The sequence below is a fragment of the Choristoneura fumiferana genome, chromosome 25 (genome assembly GCF_025370935.1).
Source record: "Choristoneura fumiferana chromosome 25, NRCan_CFum_1, whole genome shotgun sequence".
NCBI lineage: Eukaryota > Metazoa > Arthropoda > Insecta > Lepidoptera > Tortricidae > Choristoneura > Choristoneura fumiferana.
The window spans coordinates 3863762-3883903 of record NC_133496.1 but is presented as its reverse complement, the minus strand read 5'-3'; the positions used below and the strand labels follow the sequence as shown (position 1 = coordinate 3883903).

General features: G+C 37.0%; 1 protein-coding gene across 4 annotated transcripts in view; it reads right to left on the bottom strand.

Annotated features, from left to right (window-relative positions):
* Nucleotides 1-20142, bottom strand: part of Eip93F (Ecdysone-induced protein 93F) — a 190404-nt gene that overhangs the window by 42703 nt on the left and 127559 nt on the right. The window lies entirely within an intron of this gene.

Here is a 20142-nt window from a genome sequence, read left to right as displayed (position 1 = left end):
TACTCAAAAATTTAGTTTGTTTATCTAGCCTAGGTAGCCTAGGTTGGTAGACTGCCTACAAAACCTACCATTGTACTATAGAGCATATTGCCAGTTTAAATATTTTTGATGACATTATAGTGACATTATGATGACTATCTTAACCTATAAGTATAACATCTTGTTTAGTTTGTAAATAAAATAAGTCTTAAAACATAGATAAAAGCACACAAGACTTGGGAAAAGTTGAAATATGAAATTAAAGCATGACGTCGTCTTCTTAGGTATTAATAGGTATACATTGTGTTAAACAAATCTAATTAAAATATTTTTCATTCCTATCGTATTAGTAATCAGTAGCCTTAATGTGGGTTAAATTATCGTAGGTACAGGATGTTTTTATGCCATGTATATACCAGAAATGAATCGAAATTAAGAGTTTTCTTTTACTAAGTTCAACTAGACAGACAGTATAATTGTATGTAATGTGATACCTAGCTACTTGTGTATTTATGAAGCTGTTGAACAAGACAAGGAGTTTTATTGGTTTATTTCTTTAATGGGATATACGCACGATACGCGTGGTGTTGTCAGCAAAACGATTCCTTTTACTTTTTGCCATACTCATGCTTTCTTACTTACTTTTTTTTTGCGCTAATTGCTTAATAAACAAGTAAAAAAATGGAAAAAAAAAACAGAAATACCCGTGCCAACAAGCACGCGAATTAATGAAACACAACGATAATTGACGAAAAAATAATAGCATTTTTACCATGGCACGTTGCTTATCTGTGCTCCCATCGAGCTCACGCAACCAGTGGAAAAAATGAAAGCCATCGATCTTACTCTATGATAACCATTAATTGTTACCGACAAAAACACGCTGCCTCTTCAAATTATCTTAGCATCTGTTCCGTTTCAATTTTAAAACACATTAATTGCAATTTGGAATTAATTGTAACGAATTCGAAGCGAAAAATGTAATTAAAAAACACTTACGATTTAAAGGTTACGTGCCTCTGGAATCGAACGTAAGCCATTTGAATGAGGAATTAGAATAAGATGGCAAAAAATATGAGCATTAGAAGGAGAGAGAACGCGCGCGGAGGGAGCGGGACACGAGAACTCCACGGCTTGTTATTGGCTGACCAGTTTTTATGCTTTAGTTCCCCTAATCTTCATTTCGAACAACATCTGCTACGCTAATGTTTATTCGAAATAGTTCTTTAAATTTATCGTTGTAAGATCTCATTTGCAATCGTTACGTGGCGTCTTCTTTTATTTGTTTTTTTTTTCTATCGGTCAACGCACCCAAGTAATAATTTTTAATACATCTCTGGGTTCCTTTTAAGGTCAGTGTGCAGGGTCTATGTTTTTAAATTGTAATTGTTTGTGGCCGGCAGATGGAGTCAGTTACGCGATAACTCGCTCGTTGGTAGATTACGACGTGTATTGTATGTAATTATTTTTGTAAAGCATTCATGCCCTTATAAGAACATTGCCAGTTTCTAAGTAATTGTAAATGGATTGACCATTTGTGGAAGTGAATTAAATACGTTTGTTTAGAAGCATTACATTTTAAAATTGAAATATGCTAACCCTATCAATTTGTTATAACTGTATACTTGCACATTAATTACTTTTCGAAGTCGTTCCAAAAGCTAAATTCATTTTATTTACGGTTATTTAGCTAGGTAATCGTAAACACAAATCACACGAATAATTAATATAAATGAGTTTTTTTTAAATACCTGCTTACTATGTTTCTAAGTTCACGTTCGTTCGCACTCACTTCAATTACCTACTAAACGAAATTTGCTGAAATTTGGCAAACAATTAGATGTTAATCTAGCTATTATTATTAGCTATAGCCGCAATGACACATACTTTCCTACGTGTTGTCTATTTGTACTTAATACTATTGTTGTGTCTTGTGTTGTGAATAAATGTATTTTCTTTCTTTCTTTCTTTCTTTCTATTACAAACAAGATAATTTTATAATAACTGTTAGTGATACGACAGTGACACTTAGTTAAATTCTTAACAAACGAATTTGTAGACAAAAGAAGGATAAGTAGGTATAAGTAGAATCGATTGGTACTTAATTCATTTAACTGTTTCAGCTTGTATAAGAATAGGTATTACCGTTATTTTGTTGTTACAATGTTTCGCACTAAAGATTTATTTCGTTACAAAAAGCGAAAAATCTATGAACAGTAACAATTCAATCATAACAGTGGAAGAGCATAATTTATTTAGAACTACAATTGAAGCTAATAGTTAGCATTCACGAAGTAACTGCTGAGAATAAATGAATACTGTTGCAACCTATAATAAGTCATTACTATTTATCGATTCTGTAGCAAAAACTGGTATTTTGTAATTTTTATTTTTTCGGACCGAAGGTTGGGAACCTCTGGCGCCGCTACGGAGAATCAAAATGGCGTGGGATCTTTTAATTGTGGAATTGGTACTTTTCTATGATGAGGTGCTTTTATTATGAAAAATAATAGGTATGTCGGTTCAGGTACTCCCGGGTACAAATTTCTCATGACCGTATATGTGTGAGACGGAGATACCTATCAATATAACAGCATGAAGAAAAAAATACAACCGAATTGATAACCTCCTCCTTTTTTGAAGCCGGTTCAAAAGTGTGCTAACCTAGTGGTTACACCTATGCCCTCTCACGAAAATTGTGGGTTCGAGCCCGGGTAAATCAGTTTTCGGAGTTTATTTCCAAAATGACATATTTTCAAAATTTACCAAGCGCTATTCCGTGAAGCAAACTTGCACACATCTACGAAGCATTTCAATGGTTTGTGTGAAGTTTCCGATCGGCACTGGGCTTGCGCGGGAACTACAGCTCAAGCCCGTCATTCTAAGAGGAGCCCTGGGCCCGCAGTGGGTTGTATACCGGCCGGAAATGATAGAAATTCGGTGTAAAACTATCTTAATATCCCACATAGAAATTGTAGAAACTTCGTAATTTATTATGGACCAGTGTTATTTCTTAGAATTGAGGCTGTATTGTGTAATGACGCGCTTACGTTCGTATTCACGATCTATAGTTAGGATTAATAGTACATTGTGTCTTAAGGGCGGTAAATAAGGAATTACGAACGAGAGTCTATTAGAAGCCCGAAGTCGAAGACTGAGGGCTTTAATGAGTCGACGTTCGTAATTCTAGTAGACATACAATGTTTTTCATCACATTTGCGAGTAAAATTTTATATTTCTAAAAGAAAAAATATAATTCTTCCAAATATTGGCGATACCTTAAGCTGCGCTCTTGGCAGCGCTGCTCTCCCCCTCTACCTCCCCCTCCCGCAGCATGCGCCGCAACGTGCGTGTGCATGTGGTCCTGCAGCAGCGCGCGCAGCACCATCAATAGGGCATTGACTCATTTACCGACCACGGGTTTCATGACAAGCACATTAAGGTCGAGGGTTTTATTTGGGGGGTTGCAACCAAGGTAGCCTGCATGTCACGACACTGTTTACGAGCAAGTGCGATGAAAAATAAATATCATGGGACACTTGACACCTATTAACCTAGTCCCAAACTAAGCAAAGCTTGTACTATGGACACTAGGCAACGATAAACATACTTATATACATAAATACATACTTAAACGCATATTATTATTAAACATACAAGACTCGAGAACAAACATTCGTATTATTCATACAAATATCAGCCCCGGCTGGGATTCTAACCTGGGACCTCAGGCTTCGTAGTCAGGTTCTCTAACCACTTGTCCATCCGGTTGTCCAAAAAAAATACAAAAATCATCACAGTAATTATTGTGATTATACTTCTATTGACATTTAAAAATGATTAATGTTGTGTTAAGACAAGTATTTTTTTACCGGGTGTGGCCTGTAATATGAGCAAATAATTAACACAGATCATACTCGTCAAAGTCAACGTCATGTTTGAAATGCCATACGAAATTGTGTAACAACTGAAAGCGACAAGGTGCAAAAGTGATCACAACCTATTTTAAAATCTGCCACACCACACCGGAGCGTGCAAAAATATCTGATACGTCCTACCGGCCCTTCAAATAGAGTCGTATCAGATATTATGCACGCTTTGCTGTGTCAGATGTTAGTGCTGGTGAACAATCACCAGCACTTATATCTAGGTATATATCTATATGTTTTGTATGGTAGGTAGGTACAGACCTACAATAGAAAAAAACTTTTTTTTAATTGATCTAATTTTATATGTCAAACAATATATATAAAGTATTACATTAAGCCCACTAAAAATTAAACTAAACAAAATAAAATCAACCTAAACCTATAATATAACCTTTTTTAATTTATTAAATTTTTAAGTCGCTGTGATCACTATGTGCCTAGTACAGTCACCAGCATTAATATCTGCCGCAAATATTTGATACGTCCTACCGACCCTAGAAATAGAGTCGTATCAGATATTTATGCACGCTTGTTGTGTCAGATATTGGTGCTGGTGACTGTTGTACCATAATATTTCAGGCACATCGCAAGCAAACAGAGACGTCACGCATGAAACTGCAAGGGTTCAAAAAATCAAGGTTAGATTAGGTATTTTTATTATTTATTGCAGATTTTATGGGCGGTGGTGATCTCTTACCATCAGGAGACCCACTTACTCGTTTGCCATCCAGTCGAATAAAAAAAAAGGTTAGGTTAGCTATTTTAGCCATTTTAGCGACTGCGGAACTCTAAACTAGTTAGCATTAAACAAAATCTTGAGTAAAAACAATTTCAAGAAGTGATTCAATGAATGAACAATTTGTTTCGCGTCAGTTCTAACCGATCGTGCAAACAGTTTTTACTGGGAACTTGATTGACTGTGACGGTTGGATTTATTACAGTTAAAGTCGATCCTTTTGGTATGTTTCAAATGTCTACACGGTAGTAAAGAAAATGTAGAGCATTAAAATCAAAATTTAAAATGTTTAAAAATTAGCCGGTAGTCCCTTTATTTATTTTAAGTTATCAGCGTTTTCAGTAAAATTACGTAACATATTTTTTTTATAATCGTCACAAAACAAAGCGACTGGGATCCTAGGATGCAATAAAGAAAATTCAACACGTAACCGACTTTACTGTCACTTATACCCTTTTGAATCGCGAACGTCGTTAGGATCTTGAACTGCGCTGGCGCACTAGGCCAAGCGCGAGGTTTGTTTGCGTGCTGTTTAGTACTCGCGCGAGTAACTTGCTCTCATCATCATCATATAGGTAGTGCCACGAAAGTTGAAGTAAATGACACACACACAGCTACATGAAGAACTGATTTCATAAAAGGAAAATGAGTGAAATGAATAAGTGAATGTCAGTATCCTGCTGTCATTAGATGACATGTTCTTGTATGTGTGACCTCAACTCTGGTGGCACTGCCTATATCAGCCGTAGCCACTGTTGGACATAGGCCTCCCCAATAGACTCCCAGTTGGTTCGGCTGGAAGTGGCCCGCATGAAAGAAAGAAAGAAAGAAAGAAGACATTTTTTCACTAATACGGAAGACACACAAATACAATAAAATTTACACAATTACAAATTTTTCAAATTAGAATTTTTCTACTAAAAAAAAACATGTTTATTTAGCAAAGGACACTTGTTACAGTTCATGCGATTCATCTATCATACTCCAAACTTGGCTGAGCCTGTATCTTGGTAGCCTGCGAGTGTGTTACAGAAACTATTGTTACAAACGAAATATTTAGAAAAATCGAATTTGCGATTGCAGTGTGTTTATGTTTGTATGCGTGCGTGCGTCTACGTGTGTTTGTGTATGTGTGTGTGACTTGGACGTATAAAGCTTAATATCGAGTAATCGATTTTCCATTTGTACCTACTCACCTCAGTGACAGTACGTTTTTCCGACCGTATGAGTAACTCTCTAACACAAACGAGTCATCCATCAGTATTACCAATAAATGACCTAAACACTAGTGACTAGCTCGCAGGTGTTATAAATTATGCAACCGTAGGGCAACTATTTTAATATTAGCTATTGTGGCAGTGCCGAGAGGGGTTATGTAACTACTTGACAGCCGAAGTATTTAGATTGAAATTGTTTAGCAGTCGGGTATCGATTTCGTAGGGGATTCAGTTTTCAAAGCTCATTGCTTTGGTTGTATTGAGTTAAGTTGTTGAAGTAGCATATTAGAATGTTTACAAAGTCATTTTTTTTTAAAGATTTCACGTTCCACTGGATCTAGATGCTACCCTTACCCTAGGGTAAATGCCCCTAATGCTTAATGGCCAATTGAGATACTCGTACCCTACTGTCACCTCTATTGCTCTTCTTCCTTTGTGCCTTTTCCCAGTTCATTTGGGGTCCGCCCTCTGAATGTTTTTTCGCCATTTGGCTCTGTTATTTATGGCAGCTATCAAAGATCGGCTACGCGGATTTCAAATTATTAGTTTTATCGACTTAAGTTTCGATACTTTGACTCTCTAGTCTTGTGACATTGACAGCTGTCACCCGCACCATGCTACAATGAAAGTAACTGTCGATTTTTTTTTCGTCGGATGTTCATTACGAGAGGCATCACGTCGTTTTATTCCATTTTGAATGGCGAATTTCCGGTGGTACACCTACTTGCGAAATTCCTTCTTTGCGAGTCAAGATCACGCTTGGCTGGTTTTTTTTAAATGACATCACTACTTGGTTACTACGACGGCATTATAATTCAAATAATGTATTTTCTGAAATGGCAGCAAATTATCTTCTCTTAATTTCACAAAAACGGTACAATTAGGGAGGTCGCGGCATACTTAAGAACCCATAATTTATTAGACGAACGCAGCCGTAAAAAGCAATTTTGCAGGTTGGCATCACTGCCTAATGACAGTTGCCGCGCAATTTTCAAAATGGCTGCCGCGATGTTTCGAATCACAATGAATTAGCTACGGCGTTTCTTATTTGTTAGAAGGTTTTGAATATTGAAATAATGCTTGATGTGATGAAAGTTTATTTCATGACAAAATTTCAAGTAAAATAATAAAGACATTAAAATTGTATGTTGATAAGTTTGATAAGTAATATAAGTAGGTAGTTTTCGAAAACTACCTTAACAATTCGAAAAACTCTTTAGCTGATAGAAATCTACACTCAATCGGAATGGGCTACTTACACTCATATCATACCTAAGCTTACTTTTTGATCCTTGCGAAATGTAGAGTTCCAGTGTCTTTGAATACAAGGATTAATTCAGAATTTTCCACGTTATTTTTAAAAAGACATTTCTCTTTTTCTTTAAAACTTATTTAGTGAAAATGTAAAAACGGGAAATATCACATCTCGAGAAAGTATTTTACAACCTCAGCCATAATTTCCAATGTTAATTTAAATATTTAAAATTATGAACATAGAAAACCTCGCCATATTATAAACCAGTCGTTCTGAGAGAAACTCACAAAGATTGAAGGTCAAAGATCAGCTTTCCACGCAGATGCCTAAATAGAGAAATTATCCATACTCAAATGACTATTGAACTTTGGCAACGTGAATTGATGGTTTACTGATAGTTTGCGCAATGTATGTTGAATTACGGGTTTGTCGTCACTTTACGGACAACCGTTTTGCACATATGCGTACAATCACCAGCACCAATAACAAAAATAATTAATAACTCAAAAGTGTTTTCTTTTTAGATAGCGCCATTGGCTTAGGAGGGCAGTATTGTAACATTAACATTAGACGTGGGATTTCTTTGTTATAGAAGATGCGATTATGCTGGTATGAAAGTTATGATTGTGTTGTTTTTTTGCCATTAGGTATTCGAAATAAAATTTCTCCTAAGTTTTTCTTATTGCTAGTAGAGCAACGACTATTATTTAGTGCTACGACGAGGTATGAAAATTCCTTCTCTTGCCACTGGTGCAATATGTTGATGGCACTACACGACTAAAATATTTTCTATGGGATGTGTGTAAAACGAGGTTATTAGATGACATTTTAATGAGTTCCCAAAACAACGAAGTTACCTACTTACAATTTATGTTATGATCACCGGTAGACTAAAAGCGTAGGCTAGATAGGGCAGTATTGCGATGGTAATCGTGTTCGAAATATAATTCATCGAAAATATATCTAACACCATCGACATTGAAGCACATTTTCAACCTAACATAGACAAAAGCGACATATATATGTTTGTGCTTATTGAATAGTATGTCATGGTCACCGCACGCGTCCGTGTGTGTGAAATGCGATACCCAGATATAGTATCTGTATGCTAATATCAATGTGTACTTATATCGCAGCTGATGTGCAAATGTTGTATGTTTAGAACAAAAACGACGTAACTTGACATAAGACATTATTCAATTTTAAAACGAAGGAAGCTATGTTTTAAACGTAATATTGAATTGTGTTTTAGTTTATAAATGATTTTTGTCTGGATCTTAGGGTGCTGTGTTTTAAATTATATTAATACTAGTCAGTGCCCGTGGATTTACTCTCATGGAAGAATAAATATTAAGCTTGTTCCCTAGCTCATGGCAATTTCCAAAAAATATTATAAATCCCATCGTTGTGCGATTCTATGACTTAGAAATATATGGTAGCAAATTTGAAACTGTAAACAGTGACAGCCTAGTGGTTTGATCTACGGCATCTCAAGCAGAGGATCAAGGGTTCAAATCGAGACTAGCACCTCTGAGTTTTACGAAATTAGGGCAGAAGTACCGGTTTTGGCCACCTTAAGCCCGTTTTTGGCCAGTCGACATTTGAAGACTTATATAAAAAGTTATAGTCTTAAAATAATAGGTATGTTTAGTGATTTTTCAAAAGTTTATATTGAAACGAATAAAGTTTGTAATTATTTATTACTATAAAATTATTTCAAACGTATATTTAAACAATAAATGGCCATAAACGGTACAGTGGCCACAAACGGTACTTCTGTAACGCTTTTTACCATGACCTTAAAGGTGAAGGAAAACATCGTGATGCACAAACCTGCGAAGTAATTCAATGGTATGTATGAAGTACCTATGAAGTTCCCAATCCGCACTGGGCCCGCGTGGGAACTACGGTCCAAGCTCTCCCTTAGAGGGTGTGCACCCTTTTAGGTAGAGATGTGAAATTATTAATTGTATGTCAGTCAGTCGGTCGTGTTATTCTTTTATGTAGGTATATAATCTTGGAACAATCTAGAACAAATATGTAGCTAAAACTCAACCTAGGTACTACGAGTGTAAAATAAAGAACACCAAATGTAAACTACCACGTGTGTGTGAGTTCTATGACGCCACAAAGGCCAAAGTTAATAACACTATTGTATTTATGTTACAAAAAACCACTTATGCACTTCCTTTGTTCATTCAATTGAAGTTTATCTAACCAAAATAATTAAAATTCTATGACACAGCTCTTCCTATAAAAGAGACATAATAAAACGTTTTATGAGTAATAAAACAGTTGGTTTACAAAAATGCACGTGCCTAATCTAGCTGACCAATTATAACAATGACCACCAAAACATAACATCTATTTACCTACATTTGTGTCTACCTAACCTACCTATTACCATGGATCTATTAACAATAGCACTTTTGGTCTTAGACTCTTGGCCTCTTGGAGGGACTTAGTCACGCAACAAGCAATATGGAGAGAGCTATGCTTTGAGTTTCTTTGGGCGATAGAATCTTGAATAGGTACTGACCTACAGAAATTCGCCGAAAAAATAAAGTCACCGACAAAGTTCAGAGTGACAATGTGCCTTTTTTTCGAAGAACTGATGCCTAACTGTTTTGGGATCTTAAAGGGGGTGTATCTAAATATCGAAAATTTATATCTAAAGTAAAAAGTCAACGGTCAAAATATCGAAAGTAATTAGGTTAGGTTCGATATCTTGATCGTCGATATTTTAACTATCGACAGGTATTTCAATTTTCGATATCCAGATACGTGCCCATCGAGAAACAAAACGTTTGCAGGCATTCGACTAGATGGCTTACAGAATTTGCGATAGTTGCTACATCAGTAGATGCAGATGGCAAGTTGTCCCTCACTGTAGGGTTCTAACACAAACTTCTGCTTGAGAAGCGCATGAACATAATTTACCTAGCTAAGTTTAAATAAAATAATAAACCTTTTTTATTGAACCTTAATCTAGGTAAGTACCGGTTTGAAGTCGGTGCCTCAGCACGAGCCAAGAGGAGTGATAGAAGCACATCTGGTAGACGACTATAGGTCTACTCCTGCTAGCTAGTGCTGAGGCACCGACTTCAACCTGGTACCTAGATTAAGGTTAAATAAAAAAGGTTTATTTTAAGGTTTTTCAGTTTTTTCGGCTGTTTAATTTTTTTTTGGTAAAAAAGTATCATCAAAAACGGCCTATTCTGTAAAAAGTTATGCGTGGTCATACCTACATTAAAATATTATATATATATATATACGCGTCAACTTGAGAACTTCCTCCGTTTTTTTTTCGTCGGTTAAAAATATGTAGGTATCTAATATTTTCTAATAATCTTACTCACGAACTAATTAGATTTTATTACCACACTATATTCAACAATATCATACAAACTGAAGCGAATGGTAATTTAAATGTTATCAGTTCGATTTACTTACTTACGAGTAAATCCTATCGCTTCACACAAAACTCATTTCCAATTTGTAAAACCTTCAAATTTATTACAGTGACGCCCATCTTAACATGCCAAATCGACCAATGCCACGTCAAGTAGCACGACCAACATACGTGAAAAACCAAAACCAAAAACCTTAACCCTTAAACCATAGAGATAAAAGTTAAATTGGTGCGGCAATTGATTAGACGGCGGCAGTTACGTTTGCGCGTTAGCACACAGCGATAGAATGCCGCTGTGTGTGTGACGCACACGAGCGCGACTCGCGAATGTCACGAAATCCAACCGTTTCTAGGTTGCGCGCGCGCTCGTGTTGTCGCCAAAGTTTTGGATATTTTTGGGATATTTCGGATCATTAATAAGTTTATCATGTACAAAGCGTTTTCAAATGAATCCGTATTTTAGCAGATGGTTGAATTACTTTCACTGAATAGCATCAAGTTTTGTCATAGGAATTTTGATTCATGATGTCGGTCGTCTCATTTTGACGTCTACAATATGTGGTTGAGTAATTTTTGACTCTCAAATTACAATAAGTCAAGGACTTTGGGCGTTAGGAGGAAATTGGTTAATGAAGAACACATTAATCGCAACAAATCTTCGCACATCTCTGGTGGACGGTTAAAAAGATATAAATAAAATTATTCAACTACACACATACTTCTAACTTATTATAATAATAAAACACAGTTATAATTATTAGTCATTATTCCGTATAAAAATCTGATTACAGCTGCAATGAAATGCCAACTTGTTAATTAAACTACCATCTTGTACAAAAACTTCCGTGTTGAATGACGTCCTTGATTTGATTAGGTAAATTGATTTGTGGGCATGTAGCAAATGAAAATGATCTTTATTTGATTACCACTGTGTACGTTAAATCATTAAAAATGCGTGTAGGTACTTTATTGAATAAACCCGGAAGCTAGAAACATTTCTTGTTGTGCCCGTTAAATACCTAGGTATGTTTAATCTTAACGACATGTAAAAAGCTGGCCAAAAGGAAGTCGTTCTCGCGCAACGATGACATACGATTATAATAAATCGACGATAGTAATTACTGCCGAGTGTACATGTATACATACCCATTAGGAGCATATGGGGATTACAGCCAGTCTTTATATGCTGGGCTTATTGGGGCGTGTATAAGCTGTGTATTCCATATGTAGATAAGAAAATGTAAATTATAAGAAACAAGCTTTTGCCCGCGGCTTCGCCCACGAGGAATTCGGTTATCGCGCTGTTCCCTCGGGATGTGCATTTTCCGTGATAAAAAGTAGCCTATGTCACTCTCTGGCCCATAAACTACGAGTATGCCAAAAATCACGTCAATCCGTAGCTCCGTTTCGACGTGAAAGACGGACAAACACCCTTTCACATTTATAATACTAGTATGGATTAACTGTCGACCGCGACTCCGCCTGCGAAGAATTCGTTTATCCCTCATTATTACGCAATTTTCCTGGATAAAAAAACTGTTTGATTTCACCACAACCGGTTAAATAATTCAATCGTAAAGGCGTGACAAGCAAACAAAGTAAAATACTCACATTTGCGTTTATATAATTTGAATGCCTAATATTTAACAGAATATTTTTGACTTAGGAAATGTCCTTGTAGATCCTAAAAGTGTGGCCACCTCACTGACCTTGCGCACAAGATTGGCGCGGCCTAGACTCGCATTTTAGTTTATTCGATACAGCCTGGCTGTTTCTAACGAAGCAATAAAAACGTGACGGCGACATTCATTACTATGCTAGATGATATTTAGGATACTTTTTCAATAGTGACAGTTGTTAATTGGTCTAAAGATACGCCTTCCTATACGCAGCAGATTGGAGACGTGAAGAATTGACAGACTGGGTGTCTAGGTGACTAGGAGAACAGAGTCATTGTGGATTTCAATTAATAGGTGTGTACGTAATTTTTGTAAACTCTTCCATCATTATCATCGTATCACGTTGTTATAGACGTGCATTGGTTCAATTCCAGGGTAGGCAGTACCTTGAGCGGCCTACTGTGCTTGTCTGGCGGTGCTGCCGTGGCACGAGCTAGAGCTGCAGGGCTACTACGAAACTCGAAACACGAAGTTCGTGTCGTGCGGTCCCTCTGACACTTATACGAGTACTATTTAATACGAGAGGAGTTTCGTAGTAGCCTTGCTGTATACACTGGAGAATCGATCCAATGCATGCCACCGTTTGTTATAGAAAAATAAAGACATTTGACAAAAGTTGTCATTACATGGTAATCTTAACTTATTTGATTTGATGAGAGGAGTACATGAATGATGGAAATGAACGAATGTAATAGGCCGATTATTGTTTGTCAGTTTTTTTGTCAAAACTGTCCCACACTGCGTACATTTTGCTTAGAAGAAGGGCTCTGCTTAAAATGGATATTTATGGATGCCAACAAATTTTACGGAAAGTCGCAAGTCCGACTCGCACTTGACGGGTTTTGTATTTATAATGCATGCTGAATATATACGATAGAATATGTGCATTGTCTTAAAAATACATTATATAGTTTGACCTAGTCGAATTTGCTTAAAAATACCATTGCATTGAAAATAGAAAAAACGGGACTTGGTAACTATGCGAGCTGACACAGATACAAGACACGGGCTGTGGTACAGACTTTTTTGATAGTAGCATTTACGATAGCTTGTAGAAGTTTACCGACATAACAAGACAAGCTATTAATGTAATAGCTTATACGTTTGATTGGAATGATCACGGACTCGTATTCTAAAAAATATGGTGTAGGTTTGAAAGAGCTTTGGGGAATTACAAATGTGAAAAACTTTTTACTGGCAGTACAGTCACTCCATAATTAGCACATAGGTACTTATGCGTCACAAAATAGTCTTTAGAATATTGATTTATAATGCAGAACTAATCTATATTTATGGTTATTGAGAGTGAAGTCTGTTATTTAGTAATCAACACGTGCGACAAATTTTCTCTAAAATATTTAGTATGTTTTTTCAACATTACAAATCACACAATTATTGTCATTTTTTATCATGTTAGTAACAAAATTGCAGAAACTGCATTCATTTATGACTATTTTCTCGATAAGTTAATAACAGAAGCGTGGAATGGACATTTTGGACAGTTTTTTTATTTATTGTAAAATATTAATATATACATTTTACCGTATGAAGTATTTCGCCAAATTGCAAAACAATTTGTTGGCGAACCAAACACTCATTTTAACAGTATTGTGCACAATAGTTACAGTACATTACTTTATACAAAACTAATAGGTCCTGACTAAACTAAACATTTTTTGTATGGAAAAAGTTTATCAACCATGTTTTTAACTTATTTTTGAAACAATTCTTGGTTTTCCATTCCTCCTCCGAGAAGAGGTTGTTGAATATGCGCGGTATTAAGTATCACCTCGTCCTTTTACCATAATAGTTACAGGCTCGAGGCTCCACATACTTTTTACGTTTTTTTAGTTATTTGACGTCACGTAGAAAAATTAGGCAAGCCTATGTTTATAGAGTTATTATGGCACCACGTTTCTGGTAGTGTACATAATTAAGAAATAATAGCGTTTACTGCTTAATACATCGATATTTACATAAATGATATAATAAGAGATGATATATAAATTATTAATATAGGTGTTTCAGGAAACGCTGTTTACATCACAGCACAGACTCTTAATGAGCGTAGATTGTTTGACACAGCGATGATGTTGACTCTAATTAACATTGCTATTTATATTTTGTGGTTACAAACTTAAGTCGTTAATTTGTTAATACTTGTATTTCTTTCTCGGGACTTGTCCCTATAGATCCTTAACGCGTGGTCGCCGTAATGACCTTGCGCGCGCAATAGAGCGGCCTAGACTCGATCTGTTTATTTATTTGACGCGGACCTGTTCCTGGGCGCGCAAGTTTAGATACTTTAGCCCAGCATAGGGTTACCAACTTTTACTAATATTAAAGAACAAAATAGGAGTCGTGTAGTAAAAAAAAATAGAATTTGTGGCAGCTGCTTCCTTATAACTGAAATTTTTGTCAGTTTTTTCTAATTTTCATTCGTCGAAAACTATTATTAAAAAGCTCGCGTTATAAAAAAGCGTTGTAACAAGTATTAAAATGTAAGAAAAACCATATAGGTAAACATATTTTCAAAACATTCAAATTGAATATCAAAATGTACATTTAGTGGCCATTAGAGCTGTCTAGATACTCAAAAATATCTGAACACGATTGCGTTATCAGATATTTTTGATCACGTGTACCACACGATATTTATTACGGGAACAGTAAAACTTTACACGGTAAAACTAAAATCATTACGGCACACAGCAAAGTTTTCTCAATAAACAATACTGTTTCCCTGTTTGTCTAGCTAATAGATCGTTAGCTGCCTTTGCGCATGTCATTTGCATCGTTTGAGTACGCGTTTGTGAGCATTTCGTGCAATGCGGAATTTATCCTATAATGTTATAAATGTTTGTCACTTTTTCACTCCAAAACGGCTGGATTTTGATGAAAGATGTGGTAGTTGGATCTTTGGGATCAATAAATATACGCTTCTTTTAATCAACATTTTCACACGGGATCGGTATGTACCTACCTAAATACAGACAGTTTGAAAGAGGACAACATTATAGCGCCGTATACTTATTTTGAATAACAGTATACTGAAGACTGTAATCGTGTTATAGGTCAATTTTAACTGCACGTTTTGAAGTCATCGTCACGTCCCAAAGCTATGCGCAGCCTTCGCTTAGGGTGAGCTGGTTTGAGAGGTAAAATCTGCGCAGATCCAGTGCGGATTGGGAACTTGTTGCCATTTAATTGCGGCACAGGTATCTGCCCGTTTTCTTATAATGTTTTCCTGGATAGGAAGATCTCATGGTAAATTTGAAATGTAATTTCGCACATAAATTTTGTTTATGCCACTGTCAACATAAAAGTGAATGTTTTCTCTATCGCATCTTTCTCACGTTTTAATTTGGCGTGATTTATAGCTTAAAGACGAACAAAGAAATAATCCAGTATCTAATGGAATCTATGTGAGACAAAAAAAAACAAAGGGACATAATTTTATGGGTATATGCACCAGCTTCCAATGTCTGATACAAAAAGCTTGCATAAATATCTGATACGACTCTATTTCTGGGGCCGGTAAGACGTGTCAGATATTTTTGCACGCTCCGCTGTGGCAGATATTAATGCAGGTGACTGTACAATAAGAAAAACATGCTACACAAATGAAGAGGAAAAAATATGCACGGCTTACAAATGCTTATTAAACTCATGTTAGTTAACTGATATTCGTTAGTCTTTTTCTGTCATTTTGACACTAACCTTTGCTAAACGCAGACCTTTAATTTCTTCATACATAACTAAAAAAGCAGTAATTGTGTTAAATAGTTTGGATGTAAATAACATGCTAGATCTGTTTTAAAAAAAATGTTAATGAGTTTCTTGCCATATTCTTCACAACGAGACTTGCCGAACAGGTGCCACATTTTTGACATTGATTAAGTGCCCAAGTGGTATAAACTATGAGTGAAAATAGCGAAAATTTTAAACATTATAATACTACTTTATTTTCCGCTAAAGTTAAGTTCTATTGTAAGTCTTTAAAAAGCTTTTCTAAGGCGACCAGTCGCAGCAGGCAGAGCCGGTTTCAGCGGAAGCAGGTGGCTCTATCATTAACAGGTCTATCGCATACACATACGTGCATACAGTGGGAACGGAGGTTGCTTTTACACTTGGCTAGAAAAGAGTTCTCAAAAATGAGTTATGTTGACGATTTGTTAGGATATTAATATCCTCACAAATCGTCGACATAACACATTTTCATTAGGTATGCCAAAATTAGGAAGTTTGTAAAGATATTTGTTAATCAATCCTGCAGTGTCTAAGCCGACTTAGGTGAAATTTGGCATGGAGATATTTTAAGATCCTGAGAAGGACTTAGGGAAGTTTTAATCGTAGAAAATGGCGTAGTTCTTGCGGGATCACGATGAGAATTCACTGAAGATAGCTGAAGGCGCTCAACAGCCATTCGACTGGCTCAGTTCTTTGATAGGAACTAATTTTCAAGTCAGTCTGATCATTCAAAGTGAGTCAGAATTCTATCGCAAAATTTGACCCATACACACATACATGACAAGTTAAATGCGAGTTTGTAAAAAACAATGGCATCGGAGGACAATTTTGCAGTGTCTGTTGGGTTTTGTCGTCGTACGGTAAAAAATCTAGTAAATGAAATACAAATGTAAATTATTTAAAGTAAAGATACAATTTTAAATAGAAATACCTTTTGACACATTCAAAATCAACTTAGAAGTGTCACTTCAAATATTGACTTGAAATAAAATTAAGCACATAATCTTGTCTTACTTACAAGAGCCTTCGCACATTTCTATTTATAGCATTTTAGATCATATGAAGCTCACACAAAGTTGACTATACTTCAAAATATTCGCATTTACAACCTTTTAACTTCTAATTCAGTTTATACCAAGTACCGACTTATCTACGATAACTCGTGGTTTGAAAATGAAATGACTATGCTATCTAAAATCCCTCCCATTTACGTGATATGGGGTATCTAACACCTTAATCGCGTTATCACACCACCGTTTTACAAGTAAAGCTATATATATACCTATCTAATACCAAAAGACAGTTTTTATAATACGAGTACAGCGGGTGATTGAAGAGACGCGAAGAGGACCATATACAGTAGGTTCACATTCTTCTTTTTCTTCCCATTCCTCTCCAATCGGAGGTTGGACATTTCTGATTTTGGAGGCTGCTGCTCTACACAAGGGAGTCGTACTGCAGTAGTTATAACCAGTCTCGTAAATTCTTCAGCCACGAGTGTCTTATAAGTCTTTGACCAGTGTGTGTTGCCGGTGATGACATTCGGATCTGAGACGTGGGCGCTAACGATGGGCCTCATGAGGAAGCTCAAATTCACTCAAAGGGCTATGGAGAGGGCTATGCTCGGTGTTTCTCTGATAGAATCAGAAATGGTGGTATCCGCAGTAGAACTAAGGTTACCGACATAGCCCGAAGAATTGCGAAACTGAAATGGCAATGGGCGGGGCACATTGCTCGCAGGACTGATGGCCGATGGGGTCAGAAAAATCTCGCATGGCGTCCGCGGACCAGGAGATGAGCTGTCAGTAGGTAGGCTTCCAACAAGATGGAGCGACGACCTGGTTAAGATCGCGGGATCGCGGTGGTTCCGAAAAGCACAAGACCGGTCTGAGTGGAGAGCCTTGGGGGAGGCCTATGTCCAGCTGTGGACGTCTTTCGGCTGACATGATGAGTGTCTTATCCTGCCCACGCTTCTTTTTCCGGCAATCTTTTTTTTTTAAATTTATTTAACTTAAAAACAATTAATTATTACATTTAGTGTTACTCGCCAAAGTAACGTTTATTGGCGAGAAGCGCTCTTCCCCTGGATAAGCTGGAAAACTCTGTACTTGGCGTTTCTCATCACATGCCCAAAGTAACACAACTTTCTTTGCTTACCACACATATCATTATCATATCAGCCGGACGTCCACTGCTGGACATAGGCCTACCCCCACCTCCAGTTGTTTCGGTTGGAAGCGGCCTCCATCCACCGTGAACCAGGCTTTAACCAGGTCATCCGTCCATCTAGTTGGTGTAGGTACTCTTACGCTGCGTTCTTACTAGCAGAGACCTTATTGTCTGACACTCTTGGAATCACAATCGTTTTCATCACTTTCTATCACACGCGGTGTAGGGTGAGGGTAGAAAGGGATGATGAATGCTATTGCAAACATCAGAGCGTTAGTTAAAACAGCCAAAGGCATCGCTACAACATGGGTGCGTTTAAAGAGCCATTATCCCATTTTGTTAATTGTTCAATGGTAATGGGTAGCGGTGTCCTTTGCTGGGCACAGGCCTCTTCTCACAATGAGAGGGCGTGGGCCGTAGTTCCCGCGCGGGCCCAGTGCGGATTGGGAACATCACACACACCATTAAATTGCTTCGCTGATTTGTGCAGGTTTCCTCACGATGTTTTTCTTCGCCGTGAAGCTCGTGGTTAATTTCAAATGTGATTTCGCACATGAATTTCGAAAAACTCAGAGGCGAGCCGGGGTTTGAGGCCCACGATCCTCTGCTTGAGAGGCGATAAGTCAAATCACTAGGCCACCACGTCTGTACTAAATACTCAACCATAAATGGTTTCCTTTTTCAAAAAATCTAGTTTAAAATCCCATTGTATTCACTACAGGATATTTCCTTTTACAACACGGAACGGACCTTGGATAGGCCTTGCATTTGCCTACAATACTAGATTTCGTAATGCCTTCCTGCTTTGGTTTAGTAAAAATATAAGCGTGATAACTCGACAGTTATAGGTTAGATGGGTGTTTGCCAATAAGGTAAGGAGTTTGTTTTTAATAGCGATAGAAGGCACAGTCAAGGATATATAATCTATACAGCCATGGCCACGTATCTATCTTTTTCTAGTGAATGTGAATAAGGACGCAGCCGTAAATACGCAAGTGTAAGCCCCACTTCACTTGTTGATGCGAATGCTATAGGTAAAAGCGGCACCAAGTCCACGAAATTAGTTTCGTATCTGAATACAAATACTTAGTAGTAATAAACAAATAATATGTGATAATGGTAGGTACTATATAGCTACATAACGGATAACATAGGGACCGAAGATCGAACCCCCCTCAAGCTTCGTAGTCTCTCTAACCACGGGCTACCCGGTGGGCCTTAGTGCATTATGGCTTTTGTAAATATGCGCACACGATTATAGAAACTAAAATGACTTTATGCCTAACCGAATAAGGAAACTTTTAATAACAAATAAGCCGCCAATTTTATCGGAAGGTTGGGCCAACCCAGCCAATGGCGGCCAACCGAAATGACTAATACTTTGTAAAAACCGTATTTCGTAACGTGGGAGGAAAATTAATGTTAATTTGTTTCATGGCCGGAAATAATGCAGTTTTGTGCTGCTGCAATATTCGAGTAATATTCCATGATGTAAGTCCTATATATCGCATGTACCCTCACTCGTGGCTTCGATCTTTTAATTAAAGTTTCACAATCCATTTTAGTCAATAATTAATCGATTTTAAATTTGATATGGCACCTATTCTACTTATAAATAGGCTCAGATTTGCTCAGCGAGCTATAGAGAGAGCTATGCTTGGGGTTTCTCTACGGGATCGAATCAGAAATGAGGAGATACGTAGAAGAACGAGGGTCACCACAGAGTCAAGCGAATCAGCTCGTTGAAGTCGAAATGGGCTGGCCATAATAATATAGCAGGAGAACGGATGCGGCCGAGAAGTTCTCGATAGAGACCGCGGATCAGCAAGCGCAGCGTGGGACTACGGACAACCTGGTAACAGACAACCATAAGGCTGGCTCTTTCCTCGGTCAACGTATTGGCATTGCCATACAACGAGGAAACCCTGCCCAATAGCAGCAACTTGGGTAATATTTGCAAATATAGATTTTTAGGATTAGAGTAGGAAATTAGTTTTAGTTCTATTTTTATTTCTA